This window comes from Bemisia tabaci, chromosome 5, assembly GCF_918797505.1.
Source record: "Bemisia tabaci chromosome 5, PGI_BMITA_v3".
Taxonomy (NCBI): domain Eukaryota; kingdom Metazoa; phylum Arthropoda; class Insecta; order Hemiptera; family Aleyrodidae; genus Bemisia; species Bemisia tabaci.
Genome location: NC_092797.1, coordinates 42,015,487 through 42,027,869, shown reverse-complemented (window position 1 = coordinate 42,027,869; position 12,383 = coordinate 42,015,487).

Genomic DNA, 12,383 nt, shown 5'->3' with positions numbered 1-12,383 from the left:
CAAGCTGAGCCACCCTCATAACTTTGACTTGAGTGTGTCAGTTGGAACGTGACGAGATTTTTATTAGTCGCTCAAACATACAAATTACGTCCGCTCCAACCTGTTGACTCAAACCACCCTCCACCGAACGCAGCGCTTGCATGTCCGATTGTGGCGTCATGTCTTCGCCTGGTTTCCCATTGCATTTTTCTCCATTCTTGTTTCAAGGGGAAGTCGAGTTAAAAAAGCACAAGCGCTTGGATTGTTGATTCGTTATCCAAAAATCTTTTTCGATGAATGTTATTGCTAAGAGACGGATATATCGATTATGCCTGCTCGATAACGATTTAATGACATACTGGATATGCGGGATTTATACGAGAATAAGCCGTTTATTTGATTTTATAGTCTGTTTAATCTAGGTATAAGGGGGAAAAACTCCAAAAACCGAAGTTTTCCTAAATTGAAAGGATACTCGTTCAAATTAAACATCTATTTCATAAGTTTATAAGTAGCACACTATAATTAAAAAGAATAATTTACTAAAATCAGGACCCTGAGGCGAATTTCAAGTGACTGAATCCGTTTATTTGGAGGATTTATTTATTTCAATGAGAATATGAATTGTTGGAGATGTTCGATCAATATACACTTATAACGTGTCAAAATTATTCGATAAATTAATTTTTTTCAATATATATATATCAATGGCTAATGTGCGAAACCACGTACTTACTTCCCTTTGCGACGTTGTAGACTTCCGGTCATACTTTATTTTTTCTTTGGAAAACTAGTCAACGTAATTTCTTGAATGTCTTTACTTTTTTTTCTCTGTTAGTAGAATTTTCTCAATGAATTTCAAGCTATGTAACTGACTTTTTCTTCATCGAAAAAATTAAACTAGGAGTGGAGATTTTCAAACACCGTATTGGAGATACGTAGTGTTGCGCATTAGCTATCGACATATTCAATAGTTTCACTCTCCTTCAATGTCACACTATTAAATCTATACACTTGGCAACCTTCTTACCCCTATGCAAACTCAATATAGCAAAATAAAACGCATTTAAAGCCAAAGTATGGAATATGCAGTAAAAGAAAAAAGATGAAAATTAGCCCGCCATTATTTGTGAATTGAGGGAAAAGGCGCTCGTAAAAAAATCAATTAAATGGCACCATTTTCATTCTTCGAGAGGAGATGTGCCGCGAGAAACAGCGTCATCGTCGTGTGGCAGATTCATTCGAAAAACCCCGGTAATCCCATCAAGGATTACCGGCTTATGTGCAAGTGTTAAAATCTAAATCCAGAATCCAGCGCGGGTTAATGGCCCATTAAATATGTAACACGTCCTTTGCAATAGCACCTGCGAGAGGACTTGGATTCGTGCTGCGCTTCTTGTTTGTCAGATCGTTTCAAAAACATTTAAAACATTCGTGTGTTATTATTATACAGAAAAAAAGAAGAATTTGGCAATATTGCTCGCTAATGACCGTCATCATCTTCAGTGTTGCAAATGCCTTTTCATTCGAATGCCGCTATTTACCCGGTGGAACAGATGTTAGGTGTTCAACGAGCGAGGCTCTTATAGAAACTTCACTTCATTATATTGCGCTCACCGGAAAACGTGATCAATATGATATTTTACTGTTCTTTTGGTGATCAACAAGATATCAGGTTGATTTTATGCTGATATCATTTTGCAAAAATTTCAGGAAAAATTGAGAAACATGTAACTGTATGACGTCAATATGTTTAAAGCGAAAAGTACGAGAGCATACTTTCACGTCCCTAGCGAAAATATTACCTGGCGGTGAGCTAACCATCACCTTGCGGCAAGGTATCAGCCTTGCCACCCTCCTTGTTATCTCACCGCAAGGTAATATTTACGCTAGGGGTTGCGCAAAATCAACAAGATTTCCTTTTGAATAACCACCGAATCTATGATAAAAAATAACATGGAATTTTTTGAAACCTTAGAGCAGTATTTAATCATACTGCACCGAGTACAAGTTTTCCAAGGTTCGTTTGCATCACGTTCTTTTTGCAACGGTGCTCTAATTTTCCTTGAGAAAAACAAAACACTATTAGAAATTTTTAAACGTTGCCGGGGCCGGATTTACGTACTTGCAGCCCATGGGCTGCCTGTATTTTGCCGCCCCTATCTCATTCGTTTTAAAACATCAATAAAAACTATCAAGTGATCGTGCCGGAAGGGGAGGGGAGGGGTGCATAAGGCGCGTTTGCTCGTGTTGGACACATTTTTTGCGAAAGCCCTGTCAACACTACAAGCAAAAGTTCACGGAACTTTGCGCGAAAGTTAAGTTCCGTAAACCTATCTCTGTGTGAACAAGGTCTTCCATTTGTGAGAAATGAACGTAAAAATTATGCAAGAACAAACATAAATGTGGTTTAATAATTTTAACCTCCGCCACCGCGCCACGCTGACCGCACTGTGTTTGGCGCAATGCATGAAGTATTCCTACAGTCTTGAAGGCGCTATACGTTTCACGCCGACCGCCGCTCACCGCGCCGTGTTTGGCGCAATGCGTAAAGTATTCAAGAGGTCTAGTAGGCGCTATGCGTTTCACGCTGACTGCACTGCTTTAGACGCAATGCGTGAAGTATTCATGCGGTCTTGTGGGCGCTATATGTTTTACGTCAACCGCTGCTCACCGCACTAACAATAAGTTTGACGCAATGCGTGAAGTATTCATGCAGTCTTGCAAGTTCTAATATGTTTTACATGCCGACCGCCGCAATGAGGGCTTCTCCTTTTCATCTCAAATCCTCATCATCATTGCTCTCTGCGCCGCGTCGCTCCACGCCGAATTGCGTGTTTGGTTTCTCCCTTGACTCGACTACTTAAAGGTGATGTCTCTTGTGTCACCGAAAGACGCTTTTCTCGTTTGTAATTTTCCTTCTGAATCAGATTTTTTTATACCTGCATTTAAAAAAAAAATCGCAAAATTTGCCGCCCCCTACATTTGCCGCCATAGGCCGTGGCCCATGTGGCCACCCCCTTGATTCGGCCCTAAACGTTGCTATTGAGATATATATCTTTCTCATTTAGCCTTTGACTTATCCCTCTTGGATAAAAAATTGACCTTATTACATCGGAAAATTCTGTGCTACTTTCCTAAAATTTTGAACTGCACTCCATTAATGCTTAAAAACTGGCAACATCGCATTGCCTCAAACGAAAAGTGCACGAAAATTAAAACTACCGCCGCGAAGCAAATAGAGAAGGATTCCGGAAGAGGAACGAATTGGAGAAGCAATGATGCATAGCGTTGGCGGGATGGCGAACTTGGGAGGTGGTATGAAAGGCTCATTCAATTGTGTCTTCGGTCTCTAGATCTCGGTCCCACGAAGAAAAAATGCATGACCATCGGTTCGCTTGCCTCTCCATGTAGTGGCTGAGGTGCGCGGGAATTACACCGGAGGATATTTTGATGTAAAGAATCAATTCTCTTAGAGTTGGGAACAATAAAACAGCTAGAGAAACAAAACAGGAGCCTCCTGTTAGAGGTGCAAAACGGTAAACATTCGAGTAAAGTCGAAATGGGAGTCAGTCAAAGAAACTAAACGCTGACAGGGATGGGGGTAAGGCAAATAATCCTTAAAAAGTAATAGAGAAGATTGCGTTTAAAGGGTGGTCAACTGGTCATTCAAGTATGCAAGCCATAACTGAGTAGCGCAAAAAGGACGGTGGAGATGAAAGAGAGGGAAAAGGATGAAAAGGAGAATAAGGAAGCAAGGGAGGGGACGGAAAAGAAAGAGGAGACGGAGGGGAAAGAGGAGACGAAGGAGAGAGAGGAGACGGAGAAGAAAGAGGAGAAGGATGAGAGAGGGAGATGGATAGGGGAGGGGAGATAGATCAGAGAGGGAGGTGAGAAAGATAAGAGAGGGAGGTAGAGAGACAGGGTGAAAGGGAAGAGGGAGAAAAAGTGGCGAGAAAGAGGAGAAGACAATAAAAAGGAGGAGAAGGAGAAGAAGAGCAGAAAGATGGGAAGGATAACTGATTTGAAAAGATTTATTTCAGAAAGGAGAACAGCTTCAGAAGGAATCTACAATCTTAAGCATTGAATAAAAATCTACGGACCCTACTGAAACCCTGTAATAAAGTCATCTGTGCGCTTTCTTAGTAGCTCTCTCTTAGCTCCCTTACGTGGTACGTGGTTGAGGCTTTTCAACTTTCTGCATTCTGTCCTTCCATAATTCCGCCTACTGAAACTACATAAATTCTCGGCAAAATTCGTACTTTGTGCATTCTAATGACGCCACACTATCATCTTCAAGATCGAAGAAAGTTCAAGAACTTCCGTAACGACTCGACCGCGCTATACTTGGATTGCATTTTGCAAAAAGGAACCACTAGCTTTGCAATGATTCTAAGATTGTGCAACTTCATCTTTTGCAATAAAATTGCGTAAATAGTGAAAAACTATGAAATTTAGATGGTAATTTTTGTCTTAAATTTACAGTTTTTAGCGAGTAAAATAGAAACTATGAATGGACGATTGGGTTTTTCCTCCAAGATAAAAGAAGTTGCACAATCTTAGCAACATTGCAATGTCAGTGGTTCCTTTTTGCAAAATGCAACCTACTTTACCATTAGCCCTCGGAAGAAAGCTCGGTAAATTCCTTCGGCGAGGGACCAAGACCAACGACCGTCGGCGTCCAAGTCAGGACACCCGGACACGGGGCCGATCGGGAGAGCAGTACCGGTGGCGGACCAACTACCAGAAGACGAGGTTGAGGACGAAGACGAAGACGGAGACGCAGAGGCGGAGGCGCTGCTCGAGGAGCGAGAGCCGTTGGCCGTTTCTTTTCCGCCGGACGCGACGCGACGCGGACGGGACGCGACGACGGACGTTGAACCAGGAGGAGCGGCCGCCGGAGCACGAGCGTCGTGGCAGCGTGGCGCGCGAGTATTCGGGTCCTTGACATTATGTGCGAGTACTTTGGTGTGCTCTGCTGTAATGGTGCAGCGTGGCCATCGCCCCAGAACTGCACCGCCGCCGCCGCCGCCGCCGCGAGCCCCCGGGGGAGGGGGGGGGCGTTGGACACGTAACTTCACTACCGACCGGTTGCCGGGGAGCGGAGGGGGCCTTGGTCCATGATCTTACGCCCGCGTTGTCCCCGAGCCCCGACATGGGTGGCACAATTCACACGGATGCACTTCTTTTTTCCGAAACGCAGATTGAAGGTCATTCAACGGAAGGGATCTTTGGATCCTTCCAAACTATTACAATCTGCGCGGGCATGCCAGCTTTAACCAATCGCCTGCGACTTTCAAGAGGCTGATTGTTGAAATTGATAGACAAAGTGATAGACAAACAAAACATGAGGAGTATGGAGCTATCCTCATGGTTGAAATGGGTGGTTCTTATAGGACTAAGGGCGAAAATGATGGACTAACTAAAAGGCCTCTAGTGCGTTGACGTTAGTTTCTAGTTTTCCTACTTACCGCCTTCGCACATTGCACCCATCCGCTTCCACAAGTAGAATCCCTCCATATCCTTTTTGTCTTCTTTGCCAATCGCTTTGTCTACCAATTTCAACAATCAGCCCGCTGTTAGCGCTGTTAGTCGCGATTGGTCGAAATTGGCATACCGCGCGGATCGTCAACTTTTTGGAGTTCACAAAATTTTGCATATTTTTGTCAAACTGCACCCGGATTTTTATATGTTTTTAGAGTAAGGGTTTATCGAATTGGGAATTTTTCGTATATCATCTTTTTGGAAATGCTTTGTATTAACAATGTGTGCAAATAAGATGGACACTTGTTAATAAATCGCAAGAGCGGTTGGCGATAATTGGCGTGCGGTTTGGATGAAACTTCCTCATGAAGGTGGGCGAAATTTATGTGGGGAAGTTTCGTTCCAAACCTCACGTCATTAATACCTGTGACCATTCGCAAAAAACTAAAAAGGATCCTCATTTTTCGCGCACTCTGTAAATAATTAATTCAAATTTTCAAGACTAGGAAAACTCTGCATTTTCTGAATATGCTGCACAATTTTGCATTCAAGGGTTAGAAATCATGAAAGTACCCTATCATGGTGCAAATTTTTCCAAAGGACTTTCCAACATACATCAGTGAGATCTTCAAATCAATCCATGAATTAAACTTAAAAAGATGCGGATTAAATCCGCATCATGAGAGCGGGGACAGAGATGCGCTGAAATCCTCTTTTTCCCTCATTGATCACCTGGATGACTCATCGAATCCTCATGAGAGAAAAACAGGTAGGGCAAGAAGCTGCTTGCTTAGTCCCTTTTCCTCATGCTAATGGGTTCAAATATCAGCCAAGCACTGCACAAGTGAGACAGGAGATTTAAACACACGCCACCTGGGTACAGACAGGAGCGGGTAATTATCCAAAATACCTGCAACGCAGTGCCTAAAAAATTGGGTTATGAGCAATAACATCGCTCATTTTCTCGACGAAGGACGGTATGACTGATTTCGGAAAATGATCCCGACCAATTACGGTTAATCACTCGGAACTCCCGTGATCCAGACAGAGGGATCGTACCTGCCAGTGCTGACCATGAGGCAAAGAAATTCCGTGCTAAGATCTTCCTCTTTCATCCCGGTTTTAATTGCAATTGGCTGGGACTCAGACAACCTTGACCTTGAGTCGTCTGCGAAGCCATAAAATTCATACCTGGAGAGAAGAGGGAACCTCCTCCGCTGCGGAGCGGTAACATCTCTTCTCGAAGCGGGAATGCGAGTGTCATAGCGCATTCGCCGCGTCCAGCCGGGGTCCGGTGCCACCCAAGTTCCGACGCGCGTTGCCTGCTCTAGCACGCTGTGAAAAACCGCGTAACTATCTACCATCTACACTGTTGCTAAGTATAATGTGCTCCCGTGTTACCGGCAAGAGCGAGCGGTGACACTCACTGCTGTATGTAATGCGAAAGGCAGTAGTAAGGCCTAAAATGGAGTTTTGAGAGAATGGACTTAAAAGTACCCGAGCAGAATTCTTTTTTCAACGAATCCTCCGCTCCTCGTAAACTCAGAAAAATCCCATCTGAAAATTCTTAAAAAGCGTTCGGATGGTCAAAAATAGGCAAATTTTAACTTCGTCTGTTCAGGGTAATCCAAAAATTCCGCACCACCCGCAACACCAGCATCGGTCATCATGGCCCCCGTAACTTTTGAACGATTTGAGATGGAAATTTGAAATTTTGGGGAATCTCCTGGGTCAAAGGAAATGACTTTTGGGATCTCCAAAAAATTTTAAGGGGATCACCCTGTAAAGAGTCAAGAACCCTAAGGGTTATAGGAGTGGTGCGGGAATTTTGGATCACCATCACTCTGTATAAAAAAGGGTCGTTTTCATTTAATGGTAGTTCTGACAATAGTAAGAACGTGCTATGTTCTGTATGCTTGTCAGGGTGGATTTTAAACACCCACAAAATGATTTTAAATGTTAAAAATCAGCAGAAGGTACTAGTTTAGTGAAAACAGCACTAAGTAAAGCTTTTTCGCGGGAATAATGCTTCCTGCTGTTTTGCTAGAAATTTAAATTTTTGTGCACTAATTGATTAATTATCATAATTCTTGTTCGAATTTTGCGGTTTCAGCTCAGTCTAATATTGCATTTGAATTAGATTAGTCAACTTTTGAAAGAGACTGAATTTCCATCAACTGAGCGATACTGCTCTCTTTAGGTAACACGGCAGTGCTCCAGCATGGAATGTCATTGAAAAACCACGTAACTGCATAATATTCCTACCGGAGCTAAGTAGATTGTAGTTGGAAGGCAGCGTTGCAGCAACGCTGCGGTCATCTCAATGGTTACTTCTTCCTGGACGAAGACTCCTCGGTCATTTGAAGCCACGTGCGGATTCTGTTGCGACTGTCGCGCTCTCTGGCGTGGTGACACGGACACGGGGAGGACAACCGTGTTTTCCGGAAGATTGCAGGGCTCAGAGCACTCGCTCCGGTAAAAATCACGAAGCAGAGGAATTCCTCCGTGCCTCTATGTCTTCCTGTTTGACGGGTGGTCTTCAGGACACGGGGAAGATCATCATCCAATGATGATGACTCACGAATCGCCCGCCCATGACCTCGGTAACGATCGGTCTCTATTAATTTTAGAATTTAATTTTACAGCATGATGGACTTTATGGACTAATTCCTACAATGTTACTTCCATCGTCGCATATCGCATATTTTTACTGGTTAGGCATTTAAGTAAATTGGATTATACCGCAAGATGCATAGAACACACAAAAGTTAAATGCATTTTGGAAGCATGACCATCATCAGTAATGAAATGATAGAATCAAACAATAAACGTTAATCATTTAGGGCTCAAAAAGTGTTGAAAACCATGAGAATACTTTTCAAAAACGACTAAATGCTACAAACTAAATAGAGAAGATATGAATGTTAAAAAACCAGGGCCGACAGGTTACAAATTTACACCCTGCAGGCTGATTATTGAAATTGATAGACAAAGCTAGCAACCCATAAAAGTCCTTACAATTAATCCATCATTAACCCCTTTAGTCTCTGAGAAACACCCATTTCAACGAATAGGATCGCCCCGTACTCCCTATGTCTTCTTTGTCTATAGCTTTGTCTATCAATTTCAATAATCAGTCCGCTGCAATGCTACAGTCATCGAATAAGCCGCTTGTGACAAGTGTATTCTTCAAAGTGACTGTGGGAGTTTTTCGTTCAAATCTCAAAATACCATTTTTCAATCCAACTCGTCAAAATTGCCCCGATAAAAATGTTACTCCCCTGGAATAAGGTCCCTTTTGCCAGGGACAGGCAAAATATGTGGGCGACGGTGAAATCGTAACGGATCATAAGTAGAAATTAGCTAAAGGAGAAATAATGCATTGAAAATATATTTGAGTCCGTTGTATCGGTACTCTTTTCGCAGAATTCTCATCAAGCTATTGATGAAGAACAGTAGCCGGGGGCTGTGAGTGATTCTGGTGCGAGGCTAATTTTTCGTTCAATAAAATCTAACGATCGAAACATAGATAGCATGAGTTGGGTTTTTTTAGTTCGAAGCCGCTCGCGCATGGGCGCCTGGTCCAGCTTTGCAATAGGCATTATTATTTAGAGATAAATAGATGGAAGGCGGTGCATGGTCGTTGTTCTTCTCAGGAAACGGAGGCTACTTAAAATGTTGCAGCCTGCTCGGATTTTAAAGAAAAAACTTTAATTACTATGAGTTCAATGTACGCAGTATGGTGTTATTATTGGCAAGCGAATTATACGGCTCCAAGTTGCGAGTCGGAACTATTTATGGGATTTCTACCGTGGTTGAAGGAAAACGCCGTATGAATATTCGGATAATGCTAAATTTCTGCTAGAGAAAAAATTGTTGAAAATTTGTTGACATTTTTGGGGGCTTTTTCACAGAATTTTATTCGTGGTCACATTTAAAGTGTCTGACATTTCAAAAAAATTCCTCTATCTTCTTGGGAAATAATTAATTTGTCAAAAAAAAATATGACTACGTCTGAATTTTAAGCTGTCCTATTTCCTTAGCAGGGCAGAATGGCTATTTCATACGTTCCATTAAACACTTCTCAAAATGAGTTCACTAGGTAAAACGTAACATATCTCGGCGATACCACTATTCGGCCACGAGGGAGCTCGTTTTGCCTACACTAAAAAAGGAAGGCGATCTTCAAATGCGTTTAAGTTAGTTGCCTCGGTGAAGGATAATTGCTCGACTTTTTAGTATGTGTGACTCGTTATGATAATAATATTATACTATTCGATCACGTAGGAGCTCTTGCTGCCTTTATTGATAAAGAAGGCGATTTATCAATGAGTAATGATTACCTCTCCACGTTCAGCAAATGATACCGCCGTCATCTTTTCTAGACGAGTGTAACATTGTACAATGGTATCACTAATCAACAACGTAGGAGCTCTAAAACTGCGAAAAAAAAACATGTCATAACTTTTATAAGACAAAAAAAAGGTAGAGAGGGAACGCTCAGGGTAATAATAACCTAGCGAGATGCATCTAGACTTGAATACTCAAAATACATCATTGCGATTACCAACTAAGTTCATGAATCAGTTTAAGTGTAATGAAGGTGTCACACGAGACCTAAGATTTAACCGTGAATTTCGACGCATATGCATTAATTGATCGCCTGCGATCAGGACCAGATAGCTTCGACAAGGCCGCGATAAATTTGAGTTAACAACTTGTGGTTTTGAGGGTGAACCAGTAACTCATTTACTCGGGTCATTGCATTCGCCAGGTTGTAAGACAACGAATCGGTACTTTATCATTATTAAGGAAAAGCAGAGTTTTTCCCGCAAATGTGACAACGTTTTTGGTCAGGAATCACGGTGAATGGAGACGATGCAATGGGTTCGGAGGCATGGTGAATGAATGTGAGAGAGATCGTTTATTCGGTCAAAAATCCGGATATCCAGGGATGAATGCATAGCTACGTGCGTTTTAACGCTGATTAGTTCAACCTCGATAACGAGGTGTTTAGATCCGGTAGAGTTGGAGATAACCGCTTTTTTTGAAAATTTAGATCACTAATTTGAATTTTTTGTTTGTTTGTTTGTTTTTTTTTTTGGGGGGGGGGGGGGGCTATGTTCCTGATTATTCTGTAACTCAGGAATTTACACCCATCCATAGACTTGAGTTTTAACAAAGAGATTATTTTATTGTCAGTAGACATCAGGGGGATTTTGGCACATCCATGCTCCAGCTTTCAAATTTTCAGGGATTAAGGTCGAGTAGAATCTGTTTCTGCACAGTGAAAATTGTTGATGCCACTGGTTTTTTTCTGAAAGAAACATCCCAGCGTAAAAAGAGCTCTCAAAGTTGAGGCCACAATGGAAGGGATCCCCTTCTTATTCTACCGTTTAAGTCTCCAACAATATTCATCAGTACTTGGTGGGGGTGTGATGCCATTTTTAATTCTTTCACCTGAAATCGTCGTTTTCTAAACGGAAGTCGTTTTCTAGATGTTCCCCTACTCTAAGCAACTGAGGAAATTCAACTTTTTGATACGAATGATGAAAAATAATTTTTCAAGAATCTTGAGCTAAACACTACCTTGATTGTTCTCGTTCAAAGTATTTAAGGTGTAGAAAAATCTAAGGGACCAGATCGTCTTCGTCCAATCTCGGAAACAAATCCAGCATGGATGCAAAAACACAGGAGAAGAAAGTATTCCGATTCTAAATTGTTTTGTTGATTGCATTATTGATGAATTTCGGAAACAAACCTCCCTCGATCACCATTGACCTGTGCAGGGGATGAAAGAACGCTCTTTGATATCGAACAATGGTCCCACCCTCGTTCACGCCCACCGCTCACACCTGAGAACTCAAAGCGAATCGCGCCCTGCGCCCGAGGTGTGTTTTCCGCGATCCGAGCCCAAACAATTAGTCAAAAAGTAGCCGAGGTGGAGATGTAGTTGTTTTTGTCGGCCGATTTCGAGGACGGAGAGTTCGGCACGTTCGGCAGATTTCGCATCCGCTATTTCCAATTAATCTTGCCGGACGCTCCCAGCATCTCATTCAACCTTATAATGGATCTGCTCTCTATTTAACGATCCTCGAATAAGTTTCGGCAATCGAATCTTTCGCGAAATTGGCACACCTAACGTCTAAAAGATCGACGGAATCGTGCCTTCGCATGAGGAAACTATTTTAAGAGGGCGTTCGAGGCGCAAAAAATGTCCGATAATAGTTACGTTACAAATGGTGTCCCGTCAAACTTCCAGTTGATCCGCAGATTAGCCGCGGTTGAATTAAAATAGTAGAGGAGAAGTGTGATAGAGTAATAAAAAATGTATCTTAAGGTGGAGACTGAAATCTTCCGGTGAAAAGCGAAAAAGGAGTTGTAGGTAAAAGTTAAAACATGTCGATTTTCAGGTCAAGGGTTTAACACATTTTCACACTCTCATGCAAATTTTGGCAACAATTTGCATCAATAATGGTGTTTTAAATTTTTGAGAAAATCGCGCTCCTAAAGGTGACAACAGAGTCATGAAATATTAATCATGTTTGTTATCCTGGTTTGTAGTCTCTAATTTTAAGATGTTTGCAATGAGTAAATGTTTCGAATTTTGGGGTAGTTTTTGCTCCAAATAGTACGAAATTAACCTCTCTATAATCTATAATACGGTCTTGTCATCGCATTTTTAAGTTTTATTCACACGTTCGAAAATTTTGCCTGAATATATCAGAAATAAATAAACAACTTCGGACTGGACTTTATACTAAAGCGAACATAACTTTACTCATATTAAAGGATATTTTATAACTTTTTACATTTATTTTATTTTCATTTAAAAGTTCACTTTTGGTCTAGAAACATATCGCGCATTTTTCATCAAGTGACTCAAAACTATTCCAAAAAAAATTAATGTTCTGCGCATT